Genomic DNA, 17,327 nt, shown 5'->3' with positions numbered 1-17,327 from the left:
GTGACTCCATTCTGTGGAACTGCTTGCCTGTGGATGCTCAGCTCCTCTCACCTCTGCTAAATTGTTTGTTCTGTTGGTGTGCACCTGCATGGGTGTGACCACTCCTAGGTACTGGGGAGGGGTGCTTCATTCTGATTGGTTGGATTCTCTGGGCCTTGGTTGTGGGGTGTGTAGGGTGTCCCTGATTGGTTGGCAGGCTCACATGGCGTTTTTCAAACATCCGAATCGGTAACTACCGAATCAGTAAATTCCGATTCGTAAAAATCAGATTCGGAATAATCCGATTCGGTAAATCCCATTCATTCCTATGGGCCAGGAGGCCCATTGGAATGCTTGGGTTTCACCGATTCGGAAATTACCGACTCGGAATATACTGAATCAGTAATTACCGATTTGGGATACCGAGTCATACTGAATCGGTAAGTTTTACTTGATAGTGAGTACTAATTCAAGTAAGGATAAGTAGAAGTACAACGCTGAGTGTGATTTACAGCCCCAGCTCAGACATCCCTACCTCATGGAGCTTATTGTAATCCAAGATAGTCTTGCCTTGGCACTCTCTCTGCCTAGTGAAGAACTGGGTTTTAGAACCCAGCGACGCCAGGGAAAGCGCCCGATGTCTTCGGATTCCCCTGCCTTGGCAAACAGAGACACGGGACACTTCTCGATGACGTCAAAGACCAAGTTTATTGGCTGCAACCAGGAACAACACAACACGGGTGGTTCGCTAGAGACTGCACAAATTCAATGAGCGGAGCATGGTATTTTATGCCAAAAATCACATTCCAGGCTAGCATCAATTACGTACAAACTGACCAATGGAGAAACGACATTTCAAACATATTGCATGATGACAATCCCACTTTCCGTTGTCCAGCTCACCAGAAATGACCAAGCACATTCCAATATCCTGTTCGATCAGGCCGGACAAACCCATCATAAAGACCTCAACCCAAATCAGTGATTAAGCCATAAAGGAAGGAACAGAAACAGATGAGAAGCAAGATAGAAGGGTGGGTGCAGTGTACCATAAACTCAGCAATGTCCTGCTCTTTGATCTTTATCTGACCAGCTGCTTAACAAGGAACTGGCTCAGCAAGGTCAGCCTCGGGCAAGGGAGTCAGTTCGGTCAGGTCACACAAAAGTCAGTTAAGGTGTACGTGTCCCAAGGACTCGTTCGGCCATAGTCATCGGCCTATGTGAGGGCAACCACATAAAATTGTTGCCGCACACAAAATGGAACCAAGGGGTTCAAACGAAATCCCTGAATACGTAGTGTTCTCATTGATCGATTATGATGAAAACACTCGTACACACCGCACTCGTGATTTGCGGTCCACTGATACCAAAATCGTCTATATTCGACGACCTTTATTGTACGGGTTCAGAACCTACGAACCACGGACCCATAAACTACAGAACCACAGACCCTCCTTTTGCCCTTACATAGGCAATAAACCCAAACCCATGTCAGTCTGAATCTAGGTCCATATTCATCAGATCATCAATATGATGCTGTAGCATCATCCTAGTACTTAGCAACTCTCTCTGGACAGGTCTCCTCGCACACGAAGTAGCACAGAGGCCACAAATAGCAGGAGCACATTGTACACAGAGACAGAACAGAAAAAGGATAGCTAAGATCATCCCAATGACCATCAGAATCTTCCATCCCCACGTGGATACCAATCCCCAAAACCATCCCATCAACGACCAATCTCCCTCGTCTATATGTACAGACTCGGAGATCTTATGTAGCTTGGAAATGGCCTGGAAGACTGTTGGAGCGTTGTCTGGAATGAAAACGCAGCAGCTCGATTGAATCAGTTTATAACACTCCACCTCTATCTGCTAGTATGACATCTAGCGCAACTCTATCCTGACTGGAGCTCAGCAGTCAAGTTACTAAGGGCACCGGTAGTTTCGACTACGGTGGACTCAACCATTCTCGTCAACTGGCGAATGTTCCTGATGTTAGCCATAGGTCCCCAGAACGGCAGAAAACCCTTAAAGAAATCTTCCAACTCTTGCCCTGCAGTATCTTCCTTGCTGAAGACACCCCTAGCAACTCTCGTCTTATGGTAATCTGCCTCAGCTGAAAAAGTGGGAGGCAACAGAAAAGAAACAAAACATGTGCCCGAGAAGTCAGGGGGCAACCATGTATCTGCTTTGTCGTAGCAGATGAAATAGGTACCCCTAGCTGCTAGAAACGCTGGGGAAGTCTGAGACGCAAATACATAAGTCTCAGTGCAGACACTCTTCCCTAACTAAGCTCTCGGATTCTTGCCATTACCTTGCAGACAATAGCGACCCTGATGGGGCACTATCCAAATCGGTGGAGAACTTTTTACTCGCTGGTTAACACTCAGACTAACTCCATATCCAGTAACGTTCCAACCAATGTACGGTTGTCTCTCATCTCTCGGAATAGTCTCATACAAACTAGTTCCTTTAATCTTGTCGACTATACCCTTGGCCAGAGCACTATTCTTCAGATTATCTTTCGCAGAACGTTGGGGATAGACACTATGGGCATAAATGAACATCGTTCTATATGCCCAAATAGAACCATTAAGGCTGAACGGCAAAACCAAGTACGGAATACCTTTATCGGTCGTATGGGGCATTAGGCCACAAATCCAACAATTTGTCGTGTTCATAACTAGCTGGTGTTGGTGCAAAAGTTCAATAAAGGAATTATTAGCAAATTCCAATCTTCTAACTATTTCATGTTCGGGCAGAGGGTGAAAAGAATGAGAAGAAATAGTAGGAGGAGGTATAGGTTGCACAGTGGGCACCAACGTCACTTTAAAAGAGAATGTCACATAACCAATTAAAAATATCATTAAGCTCAGTAACATGAATAAACACAGTATTAAAAATCGTTTACTAGTCATCAGTTTGCAAATTTTGCTCTTAAAGCTTATTGTCTCAACAGGTCTCTCCATCTCGAAAAACTCCATCCTCACTAATATGCTGCTCGCGGTGGTAGGGTGTTCTATGCTAAAGAATGCCTCTGTGAGCCCAGGGCAACTCCCTTAGGCCAACCAGAACCGTCAACTTAGTGTTTCAGGCTGGCACTCCAAAGACTTCGGCAACCGCGACCCTACAGCTGAACCCGGATGGCGGTTCGAAAAACAAAAATCAAAGTAGTTCCTCGGAGGAGAGTTAACATGCAAACAAAAATCATAAAAATAACTTTATTTCTTTATTAGTCCCGCGACTCTCGGTCGCAAATTATAACGGTCTTTGCCAGGCAATGTCTGTTCACGAAAAAGGAGTTCAGGTTCAGTAGTGTTCAAACGGTTCACTGGAGGCACAGCTTCTTGAAGAAGATAGTCACTTTCTTTCTCAGTGTTTGTTCCAATCAAACGGGCATCGCTGAATGGCAGAAAACGAGGCACGGTCTCAGTCTCTGAATCTGGAAGTCCCTTCTGGACCCACCGGTTGTACGGCAGGGGCAAAGGAGCCCTTTTGCAGTGTATGCCGTGGATCCAATTCTTTTTACCGTGCACTCGTCCTGCGGAACGGGTGGACAACAAAACAAGGTAGGGTCCTGTCCAGCGGGGCTGCTCGTTCTAGCTCCGCTGAAAATTCTTGACAAAAACCCAAGAACCGGCTTCAATGGCGTGCCCTAGATCTTCAAAAGCCTGTGGCAGAGTGTCATGTACCTGTTGATGTAAAACACGCAATTTAGCCGTCAGTTCATGCAGGTAATCAAGCAACACAGGATGTTCAATCTCACTAAATTTTGTCGGTCTTGGCACACCCCAAATGTTCGCCGGGCGGCCAAACACGACCTCATACGGACTCAAACCCATTCGCGAATGCACAGGCATTCTAGTGGACAGAAGGGCTAGGGGCAAAGCATCTGGCCATTGTAAATCAGAGCTCGCTTGAATTTGGGCTAACTTTAATTTCAGAGTGCCATTATAGCACTCGACTAAACCAGCTGATTGGGAGTGATTTGCAGCGTGGAACTTCAGCCGAATACCTAACCGATCACACACTCTCTTCTTCACTTGACCCTCAAATTCACTCCCATTGTCACTCCAGATCATTCTCGGCAAACCATACCTAGGGAAAAACTCTTTGATAAGGGCTTTCGCTGTGGACAAGGCAGTATTGTCCTTCAAAGGGTAAGCTTCCACCCATCTAGAAAAAGAGCAAACAACCACTAACACATACTTTAGGTTGTTGCACCTCTCCATGTGGATGAAATCTAGCTGCAAAGCCTCAAACGGATGCGTTGGAGGAGCAAAATGACCAGCTGGAGTTGGAATTCCCTTACCAGGATTATACATCAAACGCACCATACAGTTCTTAACCAGATTCTCTGCACATTTAGGAATGCCAGCATTCTGCCAAACCGGAGCCAACAACTTGCAAATCCCTTTCACGCTGATAAGTGCCATTCCATGAGCCAATGTAACAACTGGAAGCACATACGCATCAGGTAACAACCATCTTTGATGCTCTGACAAATCAATCCAACAACCATTCGAATCCAGTCTACCCTTACTCTCTCTCTATTCATTCAACTCTTTCTCTGTAGCTTCAGCTTGAATGGATTTCACACTCTCAATCGTACCTTCACACATACTTCTATCTGGAACCCATCTCGCTGGACCTGCAACATACATTCGGCTCATCACTTTTCTCGCAGTTTCTTTCGCGACTTTGTCTGCAAACGCATTACCGCGACCAACATCATCCGTAATTTTCTTATGCGCACTGCATTTCACAATCGCTACTTGCAATGGCAAAGTAAGTGATTCAAGAAGTTCATTCACCAACTGTCCATGCTGGATTTTCGTCCCATGCGAAGTCAGGAACCCACGCTCTCTCCACAAACGTCCAAAACTATGAGCCACACCAAACGCATACTGGCTGTCAATATACAGTCACTCGTTTTCCTTTTGCCAACACACACGCTCTCGTGAATGCAATCAACTCTGCTGCTTGCGCTGAATTATGTGGGATACGTGCAGCTTCAACAATCATATGCAAAGTCGTAACAGCATATGCCGCAGTCGTATCACCATTCGGAAGCTTAAAGCACGAACCATCAACCCACAAAGTACCATCACATTCTGGAAGAGGAGTATCCCTAAGGTCTATCCTCCCTTTCATTTCTTCCTCAGTTCTAAGGAAATAATCATGCTGTCCTGTGTTATCTGACTCAGCTGAAATCGGCAACAACGTGGCTGGATTCAACGTGTTGCATCTCTTAATATGCACATGACTCGCTAACAAGGTCTATTTGTAACCCGACAACCGAGCACTAGTTAAGTGCTGTGTCTTGGTACGATTCAACAAGGTATCCACTGCATGTGGAACCATCACAATCAGTGTATTGTCCATAACCAAACCAGCAGACTGTCGAATCGAAACAGCCGCTGCTGCTCTAGCTCTCAAACAACTCGGCAACGCTCTCGCTACCGGATCCAAGGTCGACGAAAAATAAGCACATGGACGCTGCTTATCGCCATATTGTTGAGTCAAGACTGACAATGCACATCCCTCTCTCTCGGGGACATACAAGGTGAAAGGCTTGCTGTATTTGGGGGTACCCAACACAGGAGCCGAACACAACGCATCACGTAATTCTGAAAAACTCTTCTGACATTCGTCAGTCCAAGGAATAGGATTTGGAGTATCCTTAACAGTAAGAGCTATCAAAGGTTTCGCAAGCAACGAGAAATTAGGGATCCACTGTCTACAGTACAACGTAATACCCAAAAACGCACGTACTTCTCTCTGTGTGGTAGGCACACTCATTTTCGCAATCGCTTGAATTCTTTCTGGGGTCAGTTTCCTTCCCTCCTTCGATAAGAGGTGACCTAAGTAGGTGACTTCTTGTCGACAATATTGCAACTTCGAAAGAGAAACCTTATAATGGAAATCAGACAAATGGTGTAACAACGACAAAGTAGCCTCTCTACAAATCTCTTCATTGTCGGCAGCAACTAACAGATCGTCAACGTACTGTATAAGAGCAGCACCATCAGGTAAAACCAACAAATCAAGTTGCGTCTTCAAAGCTTGACTATAGATCGATGGACTCTCACAATAGCCTTGAGGAGCGCGCTTAAAGCGGAAACTTCGTCCTCCTAAAGAGAAGCCAAAGATGTCTCTACTTCCCACTGCAATCGGGATGCTGAAGAAAGCATTCTTCAAGTCAATCACTGAAAACCACGTGGCTGTAGCCGGGATCAAAGTCAACAAAGCGGTGATATCAGGTACAACAGGAAATTGCGAAACAAGATCTTATTCACCTCGCGAAGATCGATGACATACCTATATACAAGAGGCTGTGAAGAATCAGTTCTCTTCAGAACAGGCAAACTCGGACTATTGCACACATTACCTCTCTTTTCCTCAATCACATCTTTCTCAATCAAATCATAGATGATCGTCAAAAGTGCTTGTACATCGTTTGGACCAGTAGCCCAAAGAGAATCAGGGAGAGAAGACAATTCAGGGGGAAGTCGATCTTTAGACAAGTACATCGGAGAGATCACTCTATTACCCAATGTAAGATGTACTCCCGAAGGAGAACAATATAGCGTTGCATACAATCTTTTTAACAAATCCAATCCCAACAAGTTCTCACCACAACCAGTCGTCAGAATGAGGGGTGCTTCGAATTCACAAGGTCCAACAGAAATAGACAACGGACTAGAAATCGGATTCGTAACCGGGGCGCCAGAAAAAAAACCTACTGAAACATTCTTTAAGCCAGACAAAGGTGCGCCAGGGAGTTTAGAGTGCATAATAGAACTCTTCGCAGCACCAGTATCCAACAGAAAAGGCTCTGACACACCTGATGCAATCACTTCACCATAGGGTCCACTCTGATCTACTGGAACGGAAACAACTCCCTCTCTTTGTCTATGGCTGTCCTAACAATCATTACCGTCCACATTCTCACCTTCAGCATAATAATCGTCCCATAGTACTGTGGTGTCCTACCAGACGCACCATTCTGCTGATCAAAGCTATTCATAGAATTCTGTGGAGGCAAAGAACGCGTATTCTGACCATGACCTCTACCTCTATGCGCTTGTTGAGCACCTCGACCTCTCACACCAGAAGCACCATTCGTGCGCTGTAACAGAACCGGACAACTACTCTTGAAATGGCCCTCTTCTTTGCAGTATGCACACTGATTAGGACCAACGAGAAAACGTGGTTGAGAAGACTCGAACCTTTGCGAGTTTCTCGGCTATTGCTGATTCTGCTGATAATCGCGCTGATTATTACGGGGCCGATAAGCTTGCTGTAGAAGAACTTTAGTCTTCAATTCCTTAGTCTTCTTATCCGCTTTCTCTATCTCATCCTTATTTCTATTTTCATAGTACTGGGCAGTAGCTAAAATCTGCGCTGACGTAGAAACGGCCCAATCACTCTCGGAATCCTTCAACCGATTGCACAATTCTGGAAGCAAATTATGAACAAATTTGTCGACGAACAATCTCTGACCACCTTCAGTAGCCATGTCCTGACCACTGTGGTCTACAAAGGTCTCTTCGAACCGCGTGAAAAAGTCAGACACAGTTCAGTCTTTCTTCTGCTTGCATGCAGACAACTTGTCCCAATTAACACGCACTTCAGGCATTAAAGTCTTCATATAATTAATAATCCTACCAGAAAGATCAGCAATCAAATCCTCAGGCTTAGCACATCCTACTTGTCTATTATCGGCATCTCTAAGATTATTCCATGACTCACCTAGTTCTTGCGCATGATCCGTATGACGAATCTTACCCCAAATAGGCTGTGGAACAACATTCCCAAACAACATATCTATGTCAGCTAGATTCATGATACATGAACTCACAGTCTGAGTTAGCTCCTTATAGTACCCTGCTGGATTTTTGCGTGGATCAGGCAAAGTCTGCTTAAGCGCTAAGACTTCAGCACGCTTCCAAGGAACATGTACCCAAACACGCAGAAAGTGTTCAGGAATAGGTGGATTAACAGTTGCATCAGCAGGTCTCCAAACTGGAGGAACCTCACGAATCGGATATTGACGCGCCTTTCTCCTAAATGACGAATCAGGCTCAAACAATCGGTCAGAAGGAGATGCATTCTGTAATGACAACAACGTCCTAACTGCTTTCTCAATCTCGAGACCCACAACAGTCCCTTTCGCAAACTCAGAACGTATTCGGTACAACTCAGGATGAGTTTGACCTACTTTACTATCTTCCCATTGTTCATGAAGGAACGAACACATCATATCGAAAACGTACCGTTGTTTCGGTGCTTCCCATTGATGGAAAACATCCATAACACCCTCAAGATCATACTGGGTAGAATACGTAATCCATTTACGCGCCATGTGATCCAACACCATCCTTTCATCAATATTAGGCAATTGACTACGCGATTGCCTGCGCTCGACAACAGGAGACATACCCAAGGAACCCAACAAAGGAGAAAAGATACTAGCAACCGCATCAGTCATTCTCTGTCAAGCAGAAGGAGAAGGTGACAAAAGAAGAGGAGACAAAGCAGAATGAGAGGAAGCCAAAGTCGGACCAGAAGGAGTATACAGGACAGGCACAGGAGTAGCAGACGAAGGAGGTAGCAAAGGAGGCGGCCCTTGAGAAGGCTGCACCAAAGGAATAGTAGCTAACGGAAGAGGAGCTGGCTGTTCAGGAATCGCAGGTGGCAAAGCAACCGGAGGTTGCTCAACTACAACTGGTTGGGGAGGTGCCATAGCATTCTGTGCATAAGGAGGTGGCGAACTCAATAGATGCGACATTAAAGGATCTTTCACAAGATCTTTCTTCTCATCTTGCTGTTTAGGTGGCAAAGCAGGGTAGCACTTATCTACCGCTAATTTACGGATTCTAAGCATCTGTTTGCTCTCTTGTTCTTCCTCATTATCCCTAAACTGTATAGCAGCTTGCACCATTGACATACCTCGTTCACGTTTATTTTGTCTTTGCTAACTTAATTTCTTTCTGTTTGGCTTCTTTTCGCCAGAAGCGGAAAGAGTCAAACATCGCCGGCCGGGCTTTCTTCTTGAACAGTTTAACTTCGAGATTATCTAAAATCTCTGTTTCAAGGCTACCATAACGGGGCCACTGTAAGACACCGTCTTTCCTCGTGTTTTTAACCCATATTTCATTATACGCGATGGGGCCCACTCCATGTTTTAAATAGAGCTCATAGGGCGGAGTTCCAACCGGAGGAACCGGACACGAATCCTCCAATCGGGAATCCCTAGTACAACCGAAACCAAATATCTTTCCAAATCTGCTAAGACCAGGCATCTTTGCTCACTAGTCTAGCTTCAAACTTCAAGGGAAATCTAAAAACGATAGCCTCGTGAAAACACGAGTCCCTCGGCTTTGGGGCCTGCAGGTACCAAATCAAAGCGATCCTGAAGGATACCCAAACAAAACTAAGGACTGGGAGACGCTCCACTCATACTTAACTGAAATGTCGATGGCATCACCAGAAGACCCGTCTATTGTCTCGCTCTACAAATCATCTAATGGCTCCAAGACAGGGCGACAGTCAGGGCAGCAGTCCTTCGTAGCCGACGGAAAGCGGGGAACATCGCAGCAAAGACTTTCGGACCACAACCACATACAGGGGTCGATGAAGTGGCAGGCCTTCCTCCAGAATTTCCACACGAAGCTCCTCACGATCTTCGGGCTTGGACCGGTACCGCTGAAGTCGCCCTACGTTGGGCGCCAACTGAAGAACTGGGTTTTAGAACCCAGCGGCGCCAGGGAAAACGCCCGATGTCTTTGGATTCCCCTGCCTTGGCAAACAGAGACACGGGACACTTCTCGATGACATCAAAGACCAAGTTTATTGGCTGCAACCAGGAACAGAGGTCTACGAAGCACAACACGGGTGGTTCGCTAGAGACTGCACAAATTCAATGAGCGGAGAATGGTCTTTTATGCCAAAAATCACATTCCAGGCTAGCATCAATTACGTACAAACTGACCAATGGAGAAACGACATTTCAAACATATCGCATGACGACAATCCCACTTTCCGTTGTACAGCCCACCAGAAATGACCAAGCACATTCCAAGATCCTGTTCGATCAGGCCGGACAAACCCATCATAAAGACCTCAACCCAAATCAGTGATTAAGCCATAAAGGAAGGAACAGAAACAGATGAGAAGCAAGATAGACGGGTGGATGCAGTGTACCATAAACTCAGCAATGTCCTGCTCTTTGATCTTTATCTGACCAGCTGCTTAACAAGGAACTGGCTGAGCGAGGTCGGCCTCGGGCAAGGGAGTCAGTTCGGCCAGGTCACACAAAAGTCAGTTAAGGTGTACGTGTTCCAAGGACTCGTTCGGCCGCAGTCATCGGCCTATGTGAGGGCAACCACACAAAATGGTTACCGCACACAAAATGGAACCCGAGGGTTCAAACGAAATCCCTGAATACGTAGTGTTCTCATTGATCGATTATGACGAAAACACTTGTACACACCCCACTCGTGATTTGCGGTCCGCTGATACCAAAATCGTCTATATTCGACGACCTTTATTGTACGGGTTCAGAACCTACGAACCACGGACCCATAAAGGTGCGCAACGTTTACAACGCGCGCGTTACCACGACCTACTATTACCACGCGGTTGTAACAACGAAAGTTGTTACAACGCATTGCGCTGGGGGGCGCTCGAGGATAGAAAATCATTTAATTTACTATCCCAACACCTTCCCTACTATCCACGGGGACTGGTGTTGGAATAGTAAATTAAATGTTTTAAATGTGCGCCCCCCCAACGCAAGTCGTTGTAATGACTTGTGTTGTTACAACCGCGTTGTAATGGTAGGTCGTTCTAACGCGCGCGTTGTAACGACATATATTCACCCATAAACTATGTAACCACACTAGAGCCAAGAGACCCCCCCCCTCTCGCAGGTTGAGTTATACCCTGGGGGAAGCCCATACATGCACTTACTAATCCTTACAAAATAACAGCATAACGCCAAGGTGTCACACTGGAGCTCGGGCTGAGGTAAGGAGTTTGATTATGGCAAAGGAGGTCTCTGGGATGAGGACATCCACTTCTGCCAGGCACCACTGAATGACTAGAAAAAATGGTTAGGGGTTCTGCCCACCTCATCCTCCCGTACCTGAGCAGGAGACATCCAAGGATGAAAAAGTAGAGAGAAAAGGTCCTGAAGGGAACAATCCACTTTTAATTCTCAAACAAGAAACAATTAATTATCTTGTGATTAACAAATTAAATCAAGGAAGAATATCTATAAGTTCATATATACATATATGGGCGGACAGACCCTCAAGACAAAACATATGTACAAATATATATATACACACCAATTTACATATGTATCTCCTCTTAAAGTATAGTGGAGTATACAACTAAAAGGTAGTCCCTAACGACAAGCACCAGGGGGTTAACACATATACCCAGCCTATGTTTGTGTAGGTGCATCAATGAACAAATCAAATCTTTCTTGAATTAAACTAAGGGACTCCGTTCAAAGCCAAAGGTGTCGACGCAGTCGCGGTCGCGTTTCAGCCAGATGATATAGGCTTCATCAGAACATGGGTACTCTAATAACAACAAATACATATATTATTTTTATCCTCTTTCTTACCAAGAAAAGGAAACAAATTACATGACAGCTGCAAAAAATCCAGATAGAGAAATCTCTCTCCCCCATGAGTGTGGAAATGCAGTGTCACTAGGAGAATCTATCAAGAAAGGTATAACAAGAAAAAGTGCACCAGACTGAATCAGAGATAGCTCCAAGGTCAGAAATAATATTCAAATAAAACCAGAGTCAAAGGGACTAAAATCAAGAGACCACACCCACACCTTTAAGGGTGCACAACACAACCATGTGACAAGATCAAACCCATTCGGCCCAATGGGTCAAATTCCTTTATATCCCAGGGTGTAAAGAAGCATGTGCAAGCCAAGAAGTACATCACACATCTAATATCAGATATAAGTACCTAGTTGGCAAGGCACTGGCCAAGACTAGGGCATTGGATGAGCTGACCAAAAACATAGCTCCTGGGAAGAGAGTCACCTCCATGAAACTGAGCATGGCGGGAAGTGTGTGCCCACACCCCTCCTGCAAGGCATTCATTTCATTACCTCTGTCCAGAAAGGATTTTGGAGACCCAAAATCGAGACCCAATCCAAAACACAGTGCAGTCCCAAGTAACTCAAGACATCCATTTATGCATACAAAATATACACAACCAGGAGACCCTCACTGAATCATTATTGGAATCTGCGGGCCCCACAGAGTCATTACTGTAAGCTGGAGGCCCCCGCCCTAGGCATTTTCCATGATTTGAACTGCAAATGAATATGCAAAGAATCCAGAAATAAGCATTCATCAAATAAATAGACAAATGTTAAAACATTTGATTTAATTCACAACCAAATATTTTTAGAATCTAAATTTTAATTTTAATAGGAAGGTTGGAGCTTTTCAATTTAGGGCACTAATCGTCCATACTATATTGTATTTGATGCATGTGCTTTCACAAATCACTCTAAGGATGCTAACTTAATTTTTAGCCCCCAATTTCAAATTCCTTTACATTTATGGAAAGTTTTTTAATTGTACATTTTACTTCATTATTTATATACACTTCATTAATCTGATAATTATATTACATTTTCTAAGCCATTGTGGCCCCCCTGAGTTGGCTTCACTGACCCCGGACTACAGGTCAACAACCACTGTCAGTCAGTCAAACAAAACTTTATTTGATTTGTTAAAACCTTAAAAGTACATTCCACATTCCGTGAAAGAGAAAGGACAACAGCAAAACATGGTAATATTCAACAAGAAAAAGAGCAGCAGCATAACAGGATAATATTAAAACCACAATTACACCTCAAGATACATAAAAATTAACTTCTCTTGTTCCTTTTAAAACGGAGTATTATAACATTTATTTGTTAAAATTGCTAAAATTTCCTATATATACCTTCTTCAGAATGCAATTTTTACTACTATTGTCCCTTAGTATCTCTACCTTTATTCAGGGATAAGGGCTACACTATACATGTTCTTCTGCGCATTTGAGGAACAACCTAACTTTATTCATATATTTCCCCAACGCGCAGGCTATATCTAAAGTCTCCATTTCCACCAAAAGAGTGGCAGCTTGCATTCTGTGCGTAATCTTATATTTTTTAAAAATCGGACATAAAAACTCCTTTCGAAAGTCTAAAAATCTCGTACAATCTAATAAAATATGTGACATATCACAGGTGGTTCCTAAAGTACAAGTGCATTTCCCATTACTTCCTATCATTAAATTTCGAACCCCATTATTTGCATAGCCTGGGTTTATGCCAATTCGCATTTTCAGGACTTCTCGCCTCAGACTATGGCTGGGTAACCGATCCACGTAAGGGAAGTGTTGACTGCTCTCCCAAGCCACTTTCATGTGTGCTACCGAGGTCTTTTGAGCAAGGTATTCTCGATCATAACTACGGGACATATTGACCCCCTGAGTCTTTAATTCTTTTTTCTCAAATATTATGGGGTCTTGCGGCAAACATACCTTCAAATCTAGCACCCCATAAGCCTTGCTTATTGAGGCTCTTACCTCTTTTGCCCAGGGAAGCTCACTATTGATAATTTCCTCCTTAGCCCATTGGGAGATTTTAGCAATTTCCCCTACTCCCAACCGCTGCCAGAAGCGTACAAGGCTCATACAAACTGTAATAGCCCAGGAGGTTATTCCCAGCTCCAGTCGTGCTGCCTGCACCATAGAGGATTTTGGCAGAGCGAATAGGCTTTTTAATATATTTCCCTCTTCACTATCCCAGGAGGTCTTGCCACTGAGATAAATAACCTCGGCTCCATACAGAAATTGTGGGGGGACCATTGCTTGATAAGCTTTTAAGACCGGTCTATCTGACCTTTCACCATAGGTGTTATTAAAGATTTTTAGGCCTTTGACCGACGCAAGTGCCCTTATTTTTAATGCTTGCAGGTGTGTATGCCATTTCAAGTTACCTGAGAACCACATTCCCAAATATCTATAGTTGGTCACCCTCTCAAGCAAGGTTGTGCCAAGATACCACGAGAACTTCACTTTCCTTCTCCCAAAACATACTATTTTGGTTTTATCCATATTTACCACTAGTTTTTTACTCGTACAGTAATCTTTAAACCTATTGAGTTTTCTCTGGAGGCCTATCTCCGTTTGATCCATTATTACTAGATCATCGGCATAAAGGAGGCACGATATGTGCCTTCCTCCCAACTTCGGGTTCGCCCCTCTGACATCTCTTAATACTTGGGGTAGGTCAGCTAAAAACAGGGCGAACAGCAGGGGGGCTAGAACGCACCCCTGTCTTAAGCCGTTCCCAATAGGGATTCTCCCGGTCAGTCCTCCATCCGTGTCCAATATTATCTGTGCCCAATTTTCTGTATGTAATGCTTGGACAAGGGCCAGCAGGTCATCCTGTAGTTCATACCCTGTTAGTGTTGACCACAGCTGATCCCTGTCCACAAGATCAAAGGCTGCACGGAAGTCAACGAAACAGCAGAATAGATTACTCCTCTGATCAATTGACTTCCGTGCAATGGACCACAGAACAAAACAATGGTCAATAGTTGAGTGGCCTTCTTTGAACCCCCCCTGCTCTGGGGGTATTATCTGTTTGTCTTCCAACCACTCCTTTAGAATCCCTAGGATTACCTTGGCAAAAACCTTTTCGCCTATATCCAAGAGGTTTATTAAGCAGTAATTTTTAGGGGTGTTTACATCACCTTTTTTATGGATTGGCCTAACAATAGCCCCTTTCCAATTTGCAGGGAATTCACCTGTATTTAGGATCCATAAAAACATATTTGAAAGGAACTCTGCCCACCATTCTATGTTTTTTTTTTATTATGACAGCTGGCAGGTTGTCAGGGCCGGCTGCCCGTGTTAGGTTTAGTCTAGATATTATGGTTCTAATTCGATCTGGGAGAAAATGGGTTTTTAATTCTTCACTTATTCCTGGCCAGTCATTTACCATTATTGCCTCCCTCATTGGCCATTTCCCGTAAATTTCCTCTAAATAGGCCAGCCACTTGTCCTCTGGTACTGAGCACTGCATGGTCCCTTGTGCTTTTCCCATGCAGTCCTGTATTAGCCTCCAAAAGCCTTTCACATTTTTGTCTTCAATTGCCACGAGTAAATTATCCCAACATTTGTCCTTAAAACACCTTTTTTTATCTCTAATAACTGACTTATATTTTAGCTTCATTTTTTTGAGATCTGATACCACTTCCTCACTATAGTTACCTCTAAGGCGTCTTTCTTGTTTCCTAATACCGGCCTTTAATTTCCGGCATTCTGCATCAAACCAGTGTTTGTTATTATTAGGGTGTAATGTCGCATTATTTACTGGTTTTTGATTATTACACTTTAACTTAATCCGGAGGCATTCCACTAACTGCCTTATTATACCCTCGTACCAGGCTATACTTTCTTCTGGTGCAAGGTTACCCAAATTCACAGTTAGCTGATATGCACTTAGTTTCTGTATATATTCCTCGGTGATTCGTGTTGTTAACCGCTTGGGGTATTCTACATCTACTGATAACACTTTTTGTCTTTGCGGGTGGCTATTTACCTGAAGTTCAACCTGCAGTGGATAGTGATCACTAACCTCCACCCCCAAAATTTCGAACTGTTTGATAAGATGGAAATGCCAGGCCTGTATGAATACATAGTCTATGGGGCACATTTGTTGCCCTACCTTAAAGGTACGCTTCGCAGGCCTGTCTGCTTCCTTTCTACCGTTGGTACATACAAATCCCATAACCCCCAGCAGTTGCCCGAGCTTATCATCTTTACTTGAGGTTTCACAGCTGGGGAATTGTGCCTGCTCTATTTTATATGCATCCAACAAGTCCTTCAGCCAGGAGTCCATTGTTTTAGGATTCAATTTATGGTTGAAGTCTCCCAATATTACGAGCACATCCTTTGGAAACCGGTTACACACCTCATCTAGGTCAGTTTTTAAGCGTTCCAAGTCTGCCTTATATTCATTTACTTTCCCTTTCTGAATATATACATTTATAATGCATAGGCTTTCACCCCCCAACATGTTGTTTGTTGTTCGCACTCTATTGCCCTGTGCCCAGTTACACTGTAGTTCCAGGGGTTCAATGTCCTTGGCAATCCTTGTAGAAATCAGCGTCATCAAACCCCCTGAAGGTCTACCCACCGTGTTCCTTTTAGCGGCTTTTACATAATGAGTGAAACCTACAGTAGCTGGGATTTCGCCACACAGCCAAGTTTCCTGGAGGCAAACGATATCGTTTTTCCTCAAGGTATTTTTAAAATCATCCTGTTTCGCTATTCTATTGTACCCATTTATGTTCCAGGTCATTATTGATAGGCTGTGCGGTGCTCCTGCTTCCTAGTCGATCTCACTCATAAAACCATCTTCCTCACTACTCATATATGCCAGCTCTCTGTATCTGTTCCCAGCAAGTACTTCTTCCATATCCCACCTTTGGTCATTGGGTCTTATCGTGATTTCTAGGGCGTCGTTGGTACCTCTCCCCAGATTGATCATTTTTATTTGTCTGTCCCCTAGAGCTGCGTGATTTCTAAGGAAAGGAGTCCCTAACTTATCCGAGAATACATCCTTCCTTTTTAGTATTCTAATGCCTTCTCTTAGCATCTCGGACTCTGCCTTTTCTATAGCATCCTTTATTAGGGCTGAGTGGAGTAAAACCTTAGTTATTTCCTCCCCCTTACTGTTTACTGTGAACCCCACTTCTTTTAGATCTTCAGTGCTAACATATCTTAGACTGGGGCACTTTCCAAATGAGTATAGTAGCTGGGAGCGATTCAAGGGGTTTAGTTTCTTAGTTCTTTTCCCCCCTTTCGCCTGTCCTATTGGCTCTACAAATATCCAAGTGTCAGTGGGTGATACTGTCTGTTGATGTTGCCGATTCCCTCCTATTGTCCCGTCCTCACTTTCGATCACCATCAGGAGGCGCTCCAGGACTTCCGGTTCCGGGTTGCCGCGGGCGCGTTTACCGGCCGATTTTCGGCCGCTGCTGTGACCGCCGTCGCCGCCGCGGCCGGTGCCGGAGTGGTGCTGGGTTCATTTAGAGCAGACTGTCGGATTCCTCGGGGGACGGCAAGTTTTGGAGACGCGAAAGGTGGTTGCCGAGGGTTCGAGGGAGTGCAGCGCTGCACCTTCAGCGGCCGTCTAGAAGCTGTGTGTGGCCCAGGTCGGCGTGAGGAGTCGCGTATAAGATGTGGTGACCCCAGGAGAGTGCCCAGAACAGTATCCAGGAAAGTAAATGGGTGCCTCTA

Source organism: Lissotriton vulgaris, chromosome 5 (assembly GCF_964263255.1).
Source record: "Lissotriton vulgaris chromosome 5, aLisVul1.2, whole genome shotgun sequence".
In the NCBI taxonomy this organism is placed as follows: Eukaryota; Metazoa; Chordata; class Amphibia; order Caudata; family Salamandridae; genus Lissotriton; species Lissotriton vulgaris.
This window is presented reverse-complemented; position numbering follows the sequence as displayed.